Here is a 15364-nt window from a genome sequence, read left to right as displayed (position 1 = left end):
AAGACATCATTACAATGACAAAATCGTGATACCCCTTCAGGTTGGACAAGCAGTGGACATTCTGCAGAAGATCAACTATTTTCTAAGCTAGTCATAAATGTCCAGTACTATTTCTTAACACAGCCAACCCACCTTGAACTGGGAAGTGAAGGGGCCAAATTTAGTATCATCCTCTCACTATTATTTCTAAATGATTTTTCTTTCTCTTTCACACTACTCAGGATTGCTAGTTAAATTTAATATGAATCAGGATCAGATGCTTCTATCAGATGATTTGACATTTTTTTACCTCCTCTTTTGATTGAAGGATATAACTGCTTGTCAGATATGTGTTAAGCTCCATGTGACCTGAGAAATGAAAGGGCTCAGAGTTTCTGCTAGATTATTGATTCTATGACAGAAAATTAAAGGAACACATGGATCTGGGAGGAGTAAGAATAGATCCCTCATTTCTAGAGGTAACACACAAGCAATGACAATGCGACACAAACAGGACAAGTTTGATCTCAGGTGTCTCAGAAGTAAATGTTGCTAACATTCCATCTGGAAAAGAGCACCCAGATTTTTGATGCAGACTTAAAGTGCACCAAAAATACAATGAAAAATATACATAAATTATAAATACCTGCCATAGTTTTGCCACCAGTTACCAAAAAATATGATATTCTGCATATTAGCATTTTCTTTCTCTATGTGGCATGTATATACTTATATGTTGAAACCAAATTTCACTTTCTTTTCCTTTTTCCCAATTTTTATATATAGGATGTGTTTGTGGAGGTCAATTATATATCCTGATTGATAGGTAGCTGATTATTGAGATAGGAGTGCAAAAGATGCAGAGAGAATAGAGACATCATTCAGATATTCCTTCATGGAAACTATTAATTCAGATATGAGTTTGGATAATATTTATTGGGAAAAGATGGAGTGCATTTTGGATTCTATAATGCAGAGCTGCATAAGGTTAGTTAGAAGTTTTAAATAGTTTTTCTTACTGAGGAAGTATATACATATGGATACTAGAATAGCACTTATAATCAGTATTCAAAAATATTTGTTGAATGAATAGATAGATAAATGCTTAGCAGCCAGTAAGATGGACTGTGAGGTGATTTGAATTTTAAAATCTTTGTACCTACCAATACTTGATAGATATTGATATTTTCAATATTGAAAAGTTACAAGTAATAAGTATCCTTGTATGTGCATATTTGTATATTTGATTTTGATTCTTTAGGTTAGTTTTCTAAAAGTATAATAGCAGGTCAAAGTGATTACACATGGAAAATTTTTGATGTACATTCCACATTGCAGTAAGAAAATGCTGTGCAATTATATCCTACACATAAAACTCTATTTTCCTTTGCCCTAACTATCGCTGCATACTCTGTAATCTTTAAATTGTTAAGACTTATCAAAAAAAAGATCAACTATTATTGTTATAATAATGTTTCCTTCAATTGTTAGTAAGCTGAGATTGTTTTCCTGTGCTCAATGACCAAACAAGCACTCTGTGAACATGTGAATAAACCTGGTCATGGGGCACCATATGTACAAGTTTAGGAAGCACAAACTAAGAATCCACACTAATTCTCTACAGCAGTGCTTCTCTGGCAGGTTGGAGAGGTAGCATGTCCAAGTTACCAGAAGAGTCTTCTACTATAAGGATTCTCTGCCAGACTCCTTCTCTATCTGCTTTAACTTGGATGTGTTTGGGTGTCCTCCAGAGTCTGTGTCATTGGAGGTGGGTCCTCCAGGTGACAGTATTGGGAGGGGCGGCCGAACTTTGAAATGCTGGGTTCTAGTGGAAGGAGTTTGGGATATTGGAGTCTTGCCCTCAGATGGTATTAAGCTATTTCTCAGGAGATTTTGGAATTCACCCTTGTAGGTTGTTATAGAGGTAGTGATCCTGGCCTTTTCTTTTCTTAGTTTCTCCCATAATTGCTCCTGCCATCCACCATGAGGATGTCACCATAGTATGTACTATGCTGTTGGGAATTTCAGTCTTCAAAACTGTAAGCCAAATAAATCTCTTTTCTTTATGCAGTTACCTGCCTCAAATATCTCATTATAGTGATCAAAAGCTGACCAATACCCCATCTTGCTGATATTTATTTCAGATCAAGACACCCAATGTCAGTTAAAATAGGGAAACTTAATTTTAGGAATGCTACACTATCTGCATATCAGATTTTATCTCTACATAAAGAGAAAATTTCTTTCTCCCCAGTTGTATTAAGAGAATGGTAATTTATAAAAATCTGTCATTTATTTATTTATTTATTTTTATAAAGGCAATTCCTAATCAAAGCGAATCTTAAAACTTCCTTGATTCTCTTTTTAAAATTCCTTTTCTTGTTCTTCTTTTCAATTTCTTCTGCTCTTTTTCTTTTGTCTAGTCCACAGGGATTTCTTTCTTCCTGGGTGATTTTTAGGATATTTATTTTCATAAGCTATCCTTAGACATTTTTTTCACATTGATACAGTGAATTATAATTTTCCCTACATTAAAAATATTTTCAAATATTTAATTTTTGACTCCTTAAATGTAAGTTCCTTCAAAAACAAATTGTGTATTCCTTGTTCATTATCTTCTGCCCCATTGCTGCAACTACATGTGAGCCTATAATAAGGAACACATGGATAATCCTCAAGCCTATTCCTTGGAATCAATCACTGTCTGCTTCCTTAAACAGCTTAAGCCATCTAGTTTTTGGCTGGTTAGCATCCTTTCCCCATTCTTTTCTATTAGTATTAGGTTTGACCTTCATATTACAGAGATACCTATATGATCTTCATCCAATCAGTGAATATACCTCATCTCCTGGCCAGAATTAATGCGATTTAGGATCTTACATATAACCTACTTTACTGCTGATATTATTGTCTTCTCTGGGGTCTTCTGATAGCAGTATTGAGAAAGGTGTTCATTTAATCTGCAGGTCTGAGGATGGTGAGATATGCATCTTGAAATTGGTCTTCTTTCTTAAATGAAGACACAGCCTCACCACAAGATGATAGGGTGGAGACAGGTGATGCCCTTTGAACCCTAGGTCTAACACCATAACTATAGGAAGCAATAAAATTTATTTACTTACAAAGTAGTTTTAAGTAGGTTTCATTTACTTGTGTTTAACAAAACTCAGCCAGGACATCTGTTACTCATCTGTTATAAACCACATTGTCTCTAGTGGTTCATTTCTGAAGCACATACTTGATCTTAAGTACATCTCAAGATAAAACAAAGCTTCAAAAGATCACTATGACTCCTTGGTCCTCTCTTCCCTTCCTGCTTCTAAAGCTTCTTGAAAATGTATTTAGAGCTCATTCTATATCCTCTGCTCCCATTCACAGCAGTGCTGACTAGGCTCCTCTCTCTCCCTCTTCATTGAAAGTGCTGTTGTTAAAATCACCAAAGTTTCCACACACAGATCCATTGATTATTTTTATCTTTGCATTATTCATTGTTACTGCTGCATTTGACACTGAATATTCTTTCATTCACATACCTAGCTTTCTCCGTATCTCCTCTGATACTATTTTTTAGGGGGGCGGGTTTATACCAAATCTTTTATTTCTTTATTGTACTTTTATGGACTTGTTATCCCAACATTTTGTCATTTACAAAGAGCCATCCTTAAACCTTTACTCTTTTCACTTTATTTATATATTTGCTTCATTTATCCCTCCATAACTTTAAAATGTATTTACTTCCTAAATATTAGCAAATTCAAAATTCTAGTTTGTGATCCTGGTAGGTCAGATAATTCAGATCAACTATCCTATTGAAAATCAACAGAACTCTGAAAGCGAAAAAAATACCTTCCTTAAATCATAAAAGTTCTGGCAATATTACAAATAATACCTAGATTAAATATGAAACACAAGGAAAACAAGAATTCAGAAATGTAAGCATTTTACATTGTTATGTATTGGGAACTAATATTGAGTGGCTCTATTCAAAACGAGGTGCTTAAGACCAGGCAAAGGGTCCATAAGGGGTCATATCTGCATAGAGACATTGCTACTGTACCCTGAGGATGCGCAGGGTTGAGCCATCCCTGAGTCAGGACAGTGTGGATTAGCAGTCACAGTGTGCAGGTTGGGTGGTCCAAGGACCACCAGAGTCTCAAGCTGGAAGTTGAAACCCCAGCACTCTGCCACTATGTATTTCACCATAATAAATATGAGCCCTCTGTGGAAGATGTTCCCTTTAACTATATATTTCACCATAATAAATATGAGTCCTCTGTGGAAGATGTTCCCTTTATCTAAGGGGACAAAGTATTCCTATGTATAATTTTTCAAATTCTCTGAACTGCAAGAAGTCAAAGATCACCACATACACAATTAATCAAGGTTTCCTGAATGAGAACCCACAGAAGCAACTAACCTAGTAGACCCAGTAACTCTTCAGATGTCAGGACTATCATATTATAAAACCATTATGCTTTATGTGATTCAGGAAATAAAACATAAACTTGAAGATGTCTCTTCAAGAAACTGAAAAAAATAAAAATAACAAGTCAGATTTGGGAATAAAAGCAAGTGAAACATCTATGAATTCCAACAACAATTTCCAAAATTAAAAAAACTCCACAGAGGTTTATTAGCACTTTGAATAGCTAAAGAGAGAATTAAAAACTTGAGCAGAAGCAATTATCCAGAATATAGCATGAAGTGCTTGAGAAATTGTACCTGTAACCCAGACTAGCATATACAGTTGCTTTTCTGTGGATATCTACTTGAATGTCCCCAAACTGTCTTAGATCAGCTTATCAATATTGGACGCATACACATCAATTCACATTCTTACTTCTCCAGATCTATTCCTTTCATCCCTGTTGGCATAATTGACTAGTAATCTGGGCAGCATACTAGTTATTATTATTATTATTTTTAATCTCACTCAGGTGTAACATCCAAACTTTCACCAGGTCCTATGGAGTCTAAACACTGACACTTGTAACATCCAAAATTTCACCAGGTCCTGTGGAGTCTAAACACTGTAACATCCAAACTTTCACCAGATCCTATGGAGTCTAAACAAAAATAGACTCCATAGGACCTGGTGCAAGTTTGGATGTTACATCCTTTGCTCTCTAGGCCCAGTATTGGTGGGTCTCTTTATTTATACCTCTGGAATGCAGATTCCTCTTGTATTGGCAGTCTTGTAAAATGCAAATCTAATGATTCCAATTCCTTGCTTCAGATCCTTCAGTGGTTCCAGCAGTGTCAGTGAAAACATTTAACCTCTGCCTCACTGATCTACCCTGCTTATCTCTTTCACTCCACCCAGTGGCCTTCCACTTTGCATGTCTGTCTTAGTCCTAAAGAATGATGTGTATTCCCCAGATTCATCTTTTTGTTTCAACTTCCTCATGGCTTCTGTTCTTTCACCCTGGAACAGTCCGCTATACAGCTATACATATATTATATATATTCCCATTTTCTAATAATAGCTGGCCTGATTCGGATGCCCACCAATGTGCACCCACATTCTTCTGTACTTACTACATTAGAGAGCCGTCACGGACCTGAGTCCTCTTCAAAGTTGCAGGGTCTGTGAGAGGAGAAACTTCTCCTCAGCAGCATCGCTTCCTGCTTGGTGTGTGGCACATGATGGGCACTCAATAATTGTTGAATAATATATATGTTCATTGATTATTTTCTTCAAATTATATAATGTAAACATTTCCTTACTGGTAGGCATTGAAATTGTAGTCATAACTGGTTTACACTAATGTTCTAGAAATGAAAGAAGCTCTCTAGGTTTTTGGAAGAGAACCAGGGCCTGATCAGCTTAAATATAAGTAACTATATAGCAATTTCCCATTTTTCATTATTATAACTATCAACTTTGCAAATACTGTTTTATGTTTCCCTTCCTATTTTATGTATTACTTAAATGAAAATCACTGTTGTCATGTATGATTCAGAATTTTTTTTGGCTTGATACAAGCACCATGTCATTAATAACCCTTAATAATTACCAGCGGTTATTGTTAGTGCATCACACACGCTTTCAAATTTCTGATTGCTACCTCAGAGTTGCTCTCATTTAATCTCTCATTAGTTCCTATAAATTGATAGAACAATAGGCTTGATATTTAGGGGAAGATCTCTTATGGGTGAATCAGTGTAATACTTTAGCATTCCATCATTAAAGATGAGTGATTTAAATATCCATTTACTTATTATTTTAAAATGCTCATGAAATATTTTTGTGGTCTTTCCTATTTTACCTTCATAAAACATTTATGAAATTTATGACTGCTGTAGATAGTAAATAAAAAATAACAAAATAACATGATAATTCCAGAAGAGTAAATATACTCAGGATAATACATTTGAGTGGGCATGTGTGTTATTTCATTAGTAATACCAACAACAACAACAACAAAAAGATAATTCAACAAGAGATTATTTTCTCTTTATTAACACTGTTATGGGAAACCATATGGTTCTCAAAATTCTGTCAACAACTGTTTTCTGGAGTCTGAATTCCTTTTTAAATTTGGAAAGTATTATTAGCTATCTTCCTGTTTACTGGTACTTTATCTCTAGGAATCAGCCATAAAGGAAAAATAAAAACCACATCTTTCCCTCAAATATATTAAATACTAGTAAATTATAAACCATCTTTTCCCCATACTTGATGATTACTTCCTAGACATTAAAATTATTTGAAATTCAGAAATTTGAGATCACATGGGAAAAGTAAAATTAGGGACCTATGTAAAGCAATGAAAGCATTTCATAAAATATGCCCAACACTACCATGAATAAGTAAATAGACTGCAAAAACTAACTGTATAAATCATAGTTTAAGAATTTAGCCCAGTTTTCCATTTATTGTCTTTAGTTTGTTTTGATTGATTGCATTTTTGGAGACCTGGTCACTATATTGCTAGGCCTGGCTTTGAACTCATGGGCACCAACACTCCTGGCCCAGTTTGTTTTTCTTAACAAAGACAAAAGTTTTATGAAGGTATACTTTTATCCTGGTTCTTCTGATAAAAGCTGGGAAGTAATCCTTGTGTTTAGGTATGCATCTCCCTCTCAGAGGCCCATGAGTGAAGTAGTGTGGTCTAACAGATATACTGTGTGCATATCACATCTTTTGTTGGGATCCAGGTTTCAAATCTTCCTTTCCTAAAATATAGTTTTTTATAGAATATTATATCTCTTTTACTTGTTCTTATTTATAAACAACTTTGAGAATTTGAGAGGCTCTTATCCTTATGTCCTCAAAACTGTTTCTTCCTGTGGATGAGGAATAGCTCTTACAGGAAAGTACCTATGGGAGTATGATCTATGGGGATGGCAATTTTATGTCCTAGCTGGATTGGGGCCAAAACAGGCCTTGTTCTGCATAGTGGAGGTAGGAATGGGGCAGATTCGAATGTGGATCATACTTTACAGAATTTCTGTACTGATTCTAATTTATTGCTTTAATAAGTCAGGATAAGGAAATTTTTGCTGGGGTGGCTGAAGTCAATTTTTCCTTCCTTAAAGATTTCTTCTAGGTGAATGTTGTACATCTATGGAGTCTTCATTCAAAACCACTGTGATCTCATTACAATGCTAGGAGAGCCTGTTATAACTTAACAGCTGAAGGGGTGAGGTGGAGGGAAAGGAGACCACACCCTGGTTTTTCTGCTTAGGAGTGATGTGTGTCATTCCTGCTCATAAATGATGCCAGAGCATCATGTGGTCAGTCTAACTTCAAGACCTTGAATTCTGACACTAGTTTTAATCATCTGATTCCTCAAATACAGGTTACTATGCTTCCTGCACCATCTGTCATTTCTCTGTTTCCAAGAGAAAAGTGCATTTTCATTTCACAGATAAAAAGGCTGCGGGTATAACTGGACTACTGGGAAATCTTCCAGAATTTCTATGGAAAAACAAAGGTGGGTGGAAATATTTAGTGTTTTGCTTAAATATCAGTTCAGTATGGCTTAACAATGCCTGTTAAAAAAATACCTTAGGCAATTATCTGCTACACAAAGGTAATGGGCAGTGTATTTTTAAACCAGTAAATAACAACTAAGTTCATAAGAGTTCATAAGGGCTTCCTAACTATGCAAGATATTATTGGTGAAAATAAACACAAATAAAGCCAAAGCAAAAAAAAAATACAAGGGTATTTAACCAAAAGAATGTCAGACTTTGAGAAAACATTTCTGGCTAAAAATATGGTATAAGAATTTAACTTTTATTGAGGAATACAACATAGTTGAATTAGGGCTGCTGACTAGAAGCTATCTTACTCTAAAATAAAGAAGTGATGTGAAACCTCTTGCAGGCTTTCTGTTCCAGTGTGTTTGGGCAGGGGCTCTGGGACCACATGTCAAATCATCTAGAGAAGCAACCCTTAATCAGATGATGCAGCACACCTGGGAAGTTTATTGTAACTTCAGAGTTTACTTCAGGTGTGATATGATCCTCTATCATTTGAAGTTATTTCAGGGACATATTATTTTCTTCTGTTTATTCTTGAGTGACTTGTTATATTTAACTTAAAATATTTCATCCTGACAAAGTCTTGTAGAACACAATCTTCTCCCTTAAGTTGGTTTATTTTTGGTAGTATTTATTTAGCCCGAGTTCTCCATTCCCTCCCTTCATCTCCTCTCAATCCCTGGCCTCCCTGAGCCATCTGTCATTTCTCTTTTCCAAGGGAAAACACATTTTCATTTTACAGATACAAAGACTGGGGGTAAAACTGGACTACAGAAAGTTGAAGAGACAGATATTTTTAATAGCTGTTTCTTTACTATAAAAAGGACTTGGTTACTCTCCCTTCTCCCCATAGGTGTTTCTTTCACTTCCCTGACTTGATATTGTATATATATTTCATTGGAAGAAAAATTAGAAAGACTGGGAGACAGAGCAGAAAGCATCCTGCTGCCAATTCATCTTCACTTTTGCTTTTTTCATCCAGCCTGTCAGAGGCTTCAGGCAAAAGAGACAAAGCTCCGGTGTGACAAATAGGCCCGGTTTGACAAATGATTATTTTCAACAAGTCGCAAAAAGTAGGACAAAATATCTTAATGTTTTTTCTCTTTCCTTTCATCTTTCATTCAACAGAGATTTGCTGTCATTTATAAAGGTAATTGGGCCTGGGAGGAGGCAGGTCTATTCCTCAAGTAGACTTGAAATAGTGACTGTACTGAAAGACTGCAGAACAAGAATGGGGAACTGTAATATGTCTCAGTCTTTCAAGGGAATAGATTTTATTAGGCCACCCATAGTCTTCTATCTACTTGGGGTCATTTTGAACAGCAGATAATAGAACGTTTTCATGTGGAAATGATGAAATGCTAAGTGCACGATTTTTTTTCCTTTTTTCTCTCTAGAAAGAGTAGATTGGTTTTAGACATGAAGTGCTAAAGCAAAAAAAAAAAAGGGGGGGGAAGGAATAGTTCACACGGAATACACTTTGGCACAATATATATATATATATATATATATATATATATATATATATATATATTGATTTATTTAGTAACTTCCCCCCTCCTCTTGGGAGGCATTTTGAAGAAATAGACTCCTCAAACTGTAAATGTGACTAAGGCTGACATGAATAAAAGATAGACTGAAATGAGTATCTGTAGCCTCTTACACAGTCACTTTCGGCATGGAAATGGACTTCTTACCTGAAGGATTTATACTAATTGAAGGACTCTTGGAGCATGTATTAGATGTAGTGCCTCCAAATTACACTTGAGATAAGCCAGGAATGTACTTTCACTGGAAAACTTGTCACCATAAATTTTTACCTGAGAACATGAGGCAGCAGTGACAAGGGGCAGCAGCTAATGACTGTTTATTGAATACCTAAAGGCAGTGGGGGTGGATGAGGGTCAGAAAACTACTCCAGGAGCTTCAACCCATCAATATTGTATTAGTCATCATCTTGCTTCATGAGGCGGCATTGGGAACAATTCTGTTCTCTTTCTTCATGAAAAACTTTGTTGGTGTCCTGTGCGACTCAATTCTCCCCATCCTTCACCAGCTCCTCTGTCTCAGTCTCCTTTATGGGTTCTTTCCCATGTTTTGTAGTGCTCTAAAAGTCAGTTGTGGGATCTCATCCTCATTGGATCATAGACCCCAGGTGGTTTTATATCAACCCATTCCTTTAAGTCCCATCTACATGCTGATGGCTACCAGAGGTTTCCCACTAAGACCTCTGCCTTGAATTCCACTCACACAGTGAGCTGACTACTCTTCATTTGTTTTAACCAATTAAAGCGCTCTTATTCTTCTTTCTTGTTTCAAATTTATTTGTTCTTCAAAGTTATATATGACAGTTAAGTCTATATTCTAATCCTCATTCTCAGATATAATAATGTGTTAGCTTTTTGTCATTGTGACCAATACACAAGGTATGATCTACTTGAAGGAAAAAGATGTTTACTTTGACTCACGGTTTCAGTGCATGGTCTATTGTGCCATAGCTCTGAGCCTGAGGCAAGAGAGAACATCTGGGGGAAAAGGTGTGGTAGAGAAAATGTGCTGAGTTCATGGTAGCCAGGAAGGAGAGTCAGAGAGAGAGAGAAAAGAGAGGCTGGTGACGAGTCTCAGCATGCACATCTTGAAGCACCTATTCTTTCTACCAGGTCCCACCTTTCATAGCCTCCATCACCTCCCAGTGGTCCATTGAGCTATCAGTGGATCAATCCATGGATGAGATCAGAGCGTTCATTGATCCAGTCACTTCCCAGATGTTCTACTTGTGAACTTGCTGCATGTTAACCAAGCCTTCAACCATGAACCTTTGAGGGGCATTCCAGACCAAAGTTATAACAAAAAGGATTATTGAAGTAAAATTTTTTAAAATTATTTATAATTTTTCCTAAACTAATATCCATTCTAGTCTTCCTTCCTCTTTTAGTTAAAACTTTATTCTACTGGTTTCAGGTAAAAACCTTAAAATCCTCTTTAAAAGTTCTCCTTTATCTCCTACTGTCATTCAACCTATATGTTGAACCTAATGCCTATAAGCTCTGCCTTCAATATTAGGTTGAAAAATCCTACTATTTATCCTGCCTCCAGTACTGCCATTAGCTTAGGTTATCATCTCATCTCGTCTAAAGAAATGCAAGCACTGGCTCCTCATCTACGTCTGACTTTAGTCTACATAAGTCCCCTCCCCTCTCACTACCCAGCAGAGTATCTCTTATTATGGTTTTATACAAGGGGCATAGTTAATACCATTCCATAGAATAGACATTTATTTTGTTGTTGATATGATGTCTTTGAGGATAGGATATTGTCACTTTCATTCATTGCTCTATTTTAACACAATGAGGAGGCCTTAAAATACTTATTGAAGATTATGAGTAAGGGAACCATATAATGAGGGATTGATAGCTATCAACCACTTGTTTCCCCTCCATGAATACTGGAGTCAAAGAAGATGGGACTTTTAAGGTGTGTCCTTTTGCTGTATGTCTGACTCCTTCTAAAAGCACTGCTTTTAGAAGACATGAAGGAAACAAGATCTGGGATGTTGGGGCAGAGAGGGCAAGTCATATGGGGAGGGTGGATTGACAATTGCAATGTATTAAGGAGAAGAAATTAATGTCAGAATGTAGGTTAGGGCCAACTCATGAATAGCCTTAAAAATAAAGAAGGCTACATTTCCTAATCCAGCAGTGAGGAGACTACGAAAACTTCTAAGCAGAAGACATTATGAAAGTCATATTTTAAGATGCTTCATCTGGCAATACAGGAGAGAGTGAGGCTTGAGCAAAACAGGCCAGAGGCTAGATCATGGGGGTAGGAAGCAGAAGGACATCAACCTGTGTGTTGATGCAGGGAAGCGAGGCATGTCCACTAAGGTCCACTAACACTTGAATATTTATCTGGTTTCTCTATAACAAGTGGGTGTGGGAAATAAAGGAAAGGTAATGTTTGCAGTAATCTTTGAACACCTGAGGTTGGGATGATGGGAATACAAAATTAATAGAACATAGCAGCCATGTGGGCCGTGTGGCTCAGGTGTGGGACCCAGCTTGCATTGTTTTGAACTTCAGGTAATTATCATAATCAAGAGCCAGTTTTGGTTTTCAGTAAAATTTTAATCCCAACTCAGAATCAAAAGGCCTCAGACTTTTAATGGAGATAATAGTTTAAATATTGAGATTATGAGTTTTCTAAAGGAAGGCTTAAAAAGAGAAGAAAATTTAAATTGTGAGGCCAACATTTTATTTTTATTTTCAACCAGGTATTAAATCTGGAGCACTTTACCACTGAGCTACATCCCTGGTCATTTTTATTTTTATTTTGAGACAAAAAACTTACTAAGGGGCTGGGGATGTGGCTCAAGCGGTAGCTCACTCACCTGGCATGTGCACGGTGGTGGGTTCAATCTTCAGCACCACATACAAATAAAGATGTTGTGTCCGCCAAAAACTAAAAAAATAAATATTAAAAAATTCTCTCTCTCTCTCTCTCTCTCTCTCTCTCTCTCTCAAAACAAACAAACAACAACAACAAAAAAAAAAAAACCTCACTAAGTTGCTGAGAGTCTTGTTAAATTGCTGAGGCCAGCCTTCATCTTGTGATCCTCCTGCTGTGGCCTCCTGAGCTGCCCCAATTTTCTTTTGATCTGGATTTATTTTCCTGTTGTACAGTAGTCCTTACTTCTACTTGAAGGATAGACTCTGAGATCCCCAGTGGATGTCTGAAACTGTTGATATTACTGAGCCCTTTATATACAGTATATATATATATATATATATATATATATATATATATATATATATATAAAATGTATTTTATAAATTAAGGACAATAAAAAAATAACAGCAGACACTAACAGGTAGAAATGGGGTGATCATAACAATATGCTATAATACAAGTTATTGGTCTCTCCATCTCCTCCCATTTCTCAATGCCACTGTCATCTCCAGCGCTAGAGATGACAGTGGCATTGAGAAATGGGATGAGATAAGTGGCACAGACATTGTGATGCAGTGGGAGGCTGCTATGTAAGGGCCACTGTTACACAAGCACTCTGCTGCCATGATGGTCCAATTGGAAACCAAGAAGACCACTAGGCACCAGCAGCACATTGTACAGAATGGATGTATAGGACATGCGTGATTTACCCCCTGGGATGGACGAGACAGAAAGGGTGAGATTCCATCACGCTGCTCAGGACAGCATGGAATTTAAAACTTAGGAATTGATTGTTTTTTCTTAAACTTACCATTTAATGTTTTTAGACTATGATTGATCCCAAATAATTGAAACTGGAGGAAGCATAATCACAGATAATCAGGGACTCCTGTATTTTCCCTGAATCACTGAATAGAACTTCATCCTACCTTCCTTATACATTTTGTGAGAATGATATTTTAACATTTTGAAAATTAGATATTGACAGTGGCAACTTTTTATTTTTATCTCCTTTATTTTTAAAAAAGACCTTTTCATATTGCAATATGAGGGTAGTTGCCAGGAAAAAGTAGTAGGTTCAGCATGGAAGTGACACTGCCCTGTCTTCTAGCAGCCAGCAAGATTTCGAGTTGTCTTCTATTGTCACAAATTACAAGTAGATGGTCCAAGAACAAACAAGTCTGGAAAAATACATTCTTCAGCTTAAAGAAAGGGAACAACTGGAATTTAAGGAAATATGAAGGAGCTTTTAGGTTTAGAAAGAAAATTTAGATGAGGGGCTTCAAAACAGGGTAGGCAGGAATGAAGCAGAGGCTTGGGGTATGGTTTCACAGTGGGGCACCCACCTACCATGTGGAAGGCCCTGGGTTGAGCCCCAGCAGTGGGAGGGGAAAAAAGCAGAAAGTTAATAGAGGATGGTCTTGGAAGAACCAAGGTGAAATAAGGTAAAATCTTTAGTTCAAACATTTTTGCTTTGTGTCAAAGAGCTATATTTGGAGAGTAAGTCAGTAACTCATATCCTCAGGAGTTCACATCCTCATTTATCCAGTCAGGGCATTAGCTATGATGCTTTTTCATCTATAAATTTACTCATTTTAGTAGCTTGATGTGGAGGTAGAAACATCTGTATGCTCAATGTTTTTTCATTCAACAAACATATATGCAGTGTCTATTAATTTATGCATGCAGTCCCTAGAATCTCAAAAACCTATACTTACAGATGGGAGAGTTTATGTATGGATAACTTTATCAGTTTGATTCTCTATAGTCTTGCAAAAATTGGAGACTGGAGCACTTTGGATAGAATTTGACAGTGTTTCCACGTTCAAGGTGTCTCCTGTTATCTAGCCTGATATAAAACAGGGCTGGAACCCATTGAGTTAATGATTCCCAAATGAACTAATGAGTTAAGGTCAGAGAAAATAATCCATGTGTTTCCTATATTCCTATTGAGGAAACAAAGTAGGTAAGCAGGAGATAAATAAGACAACCCTGGATTACTGTTACTCTATAAAGGAGATAAGTAGGAGGATGGGTTAGAATAACTGGAGAAGCCTCACCCCTGCAACTCTCTGCCCCCCCCCCCCAATTACCCATGGCTGGACACCACGTGGGCTTTTGTAATTCCTATTCCAGTCAACTGATGGCTAAGGGCTTTAGGGTTCCCAGCAACAGATAAAACTTCCCAGGGACTCCTAGACCTCTTAGCCCATGCACAAGGTGACCCTGTTTTCCAAGGGCCACACTTTTCAGAATAAAGAGACACACCTGCAGACCATTGGAAATAAACACATGCTGAAGCAAGAAAGGAGTACCCCCAAATGGCAGTGGATCCATGGGAAACTGGGCTGCAGTGTCCATCAAAAGGGGCAAAAGAGTCTACACACATCCTTTATTGTCAGTTAGTGCTAAAAAGATCCTAAAATGTTTTGTAAGGTATTCCTGAATCATTTTGACTGTGAAAGCTGTTCTTGGAATTTAGTCACCAATATAAGCTTTTAAAAATTGATCCAAATATTTAATCTGACCATGAAATGCTATAACTTCATTCTTACTTTTCTGCTGTGCCAGGCAAAAGTGGCCAAAGCCTAGAGGGGACATTTTATTGACAAGTTCTAAATATTCTTTGGGATTTCTTAGACCCATGGGCTACCCTCAATGTTTTTGCTTTAACTTTTGTTTTTCATAATAAAATACATAACCTTTAAATTTAAATACTGAAAGTAAAATTTATTTTGTTAAAATTTACTTCAATCTTAAAAAGTAAGTAAGTGAGCATTTGGGCAGTTTTTTCTGATAGTGTGGATGCTTTTACTTTAATCAGTATAATTATATTTAAATAAAATTATGAATCTCTCAGCCAGTGGTGCCTTAAGCCAAGGTCTTCCAAAGGCATTTCTTAAATTTAATTACAAGGTTATTTAGTGAGTTTTTTGAAACTCATAAA

Source organism: Marmota flaviventris, chromosome 7, assembly GCF_047511675.1.
Source record: "Marmota flaviventris isolate mMarFla1 chromosome 7, mMarFla1.hap1, whole genome shotgun sequence".
NCBI classification, from domain to species: domain Eukaryota; kingdom Metazoa; phylum Chordata; class Mammalia; order Rodentia; family Sciuridae; genus Marmota; species Marmota flaviventris.
The sequence above is the reverse complement of the archived record's forward strand: the minus strand, read 5'-3'. Positions refer to the sequence as shown.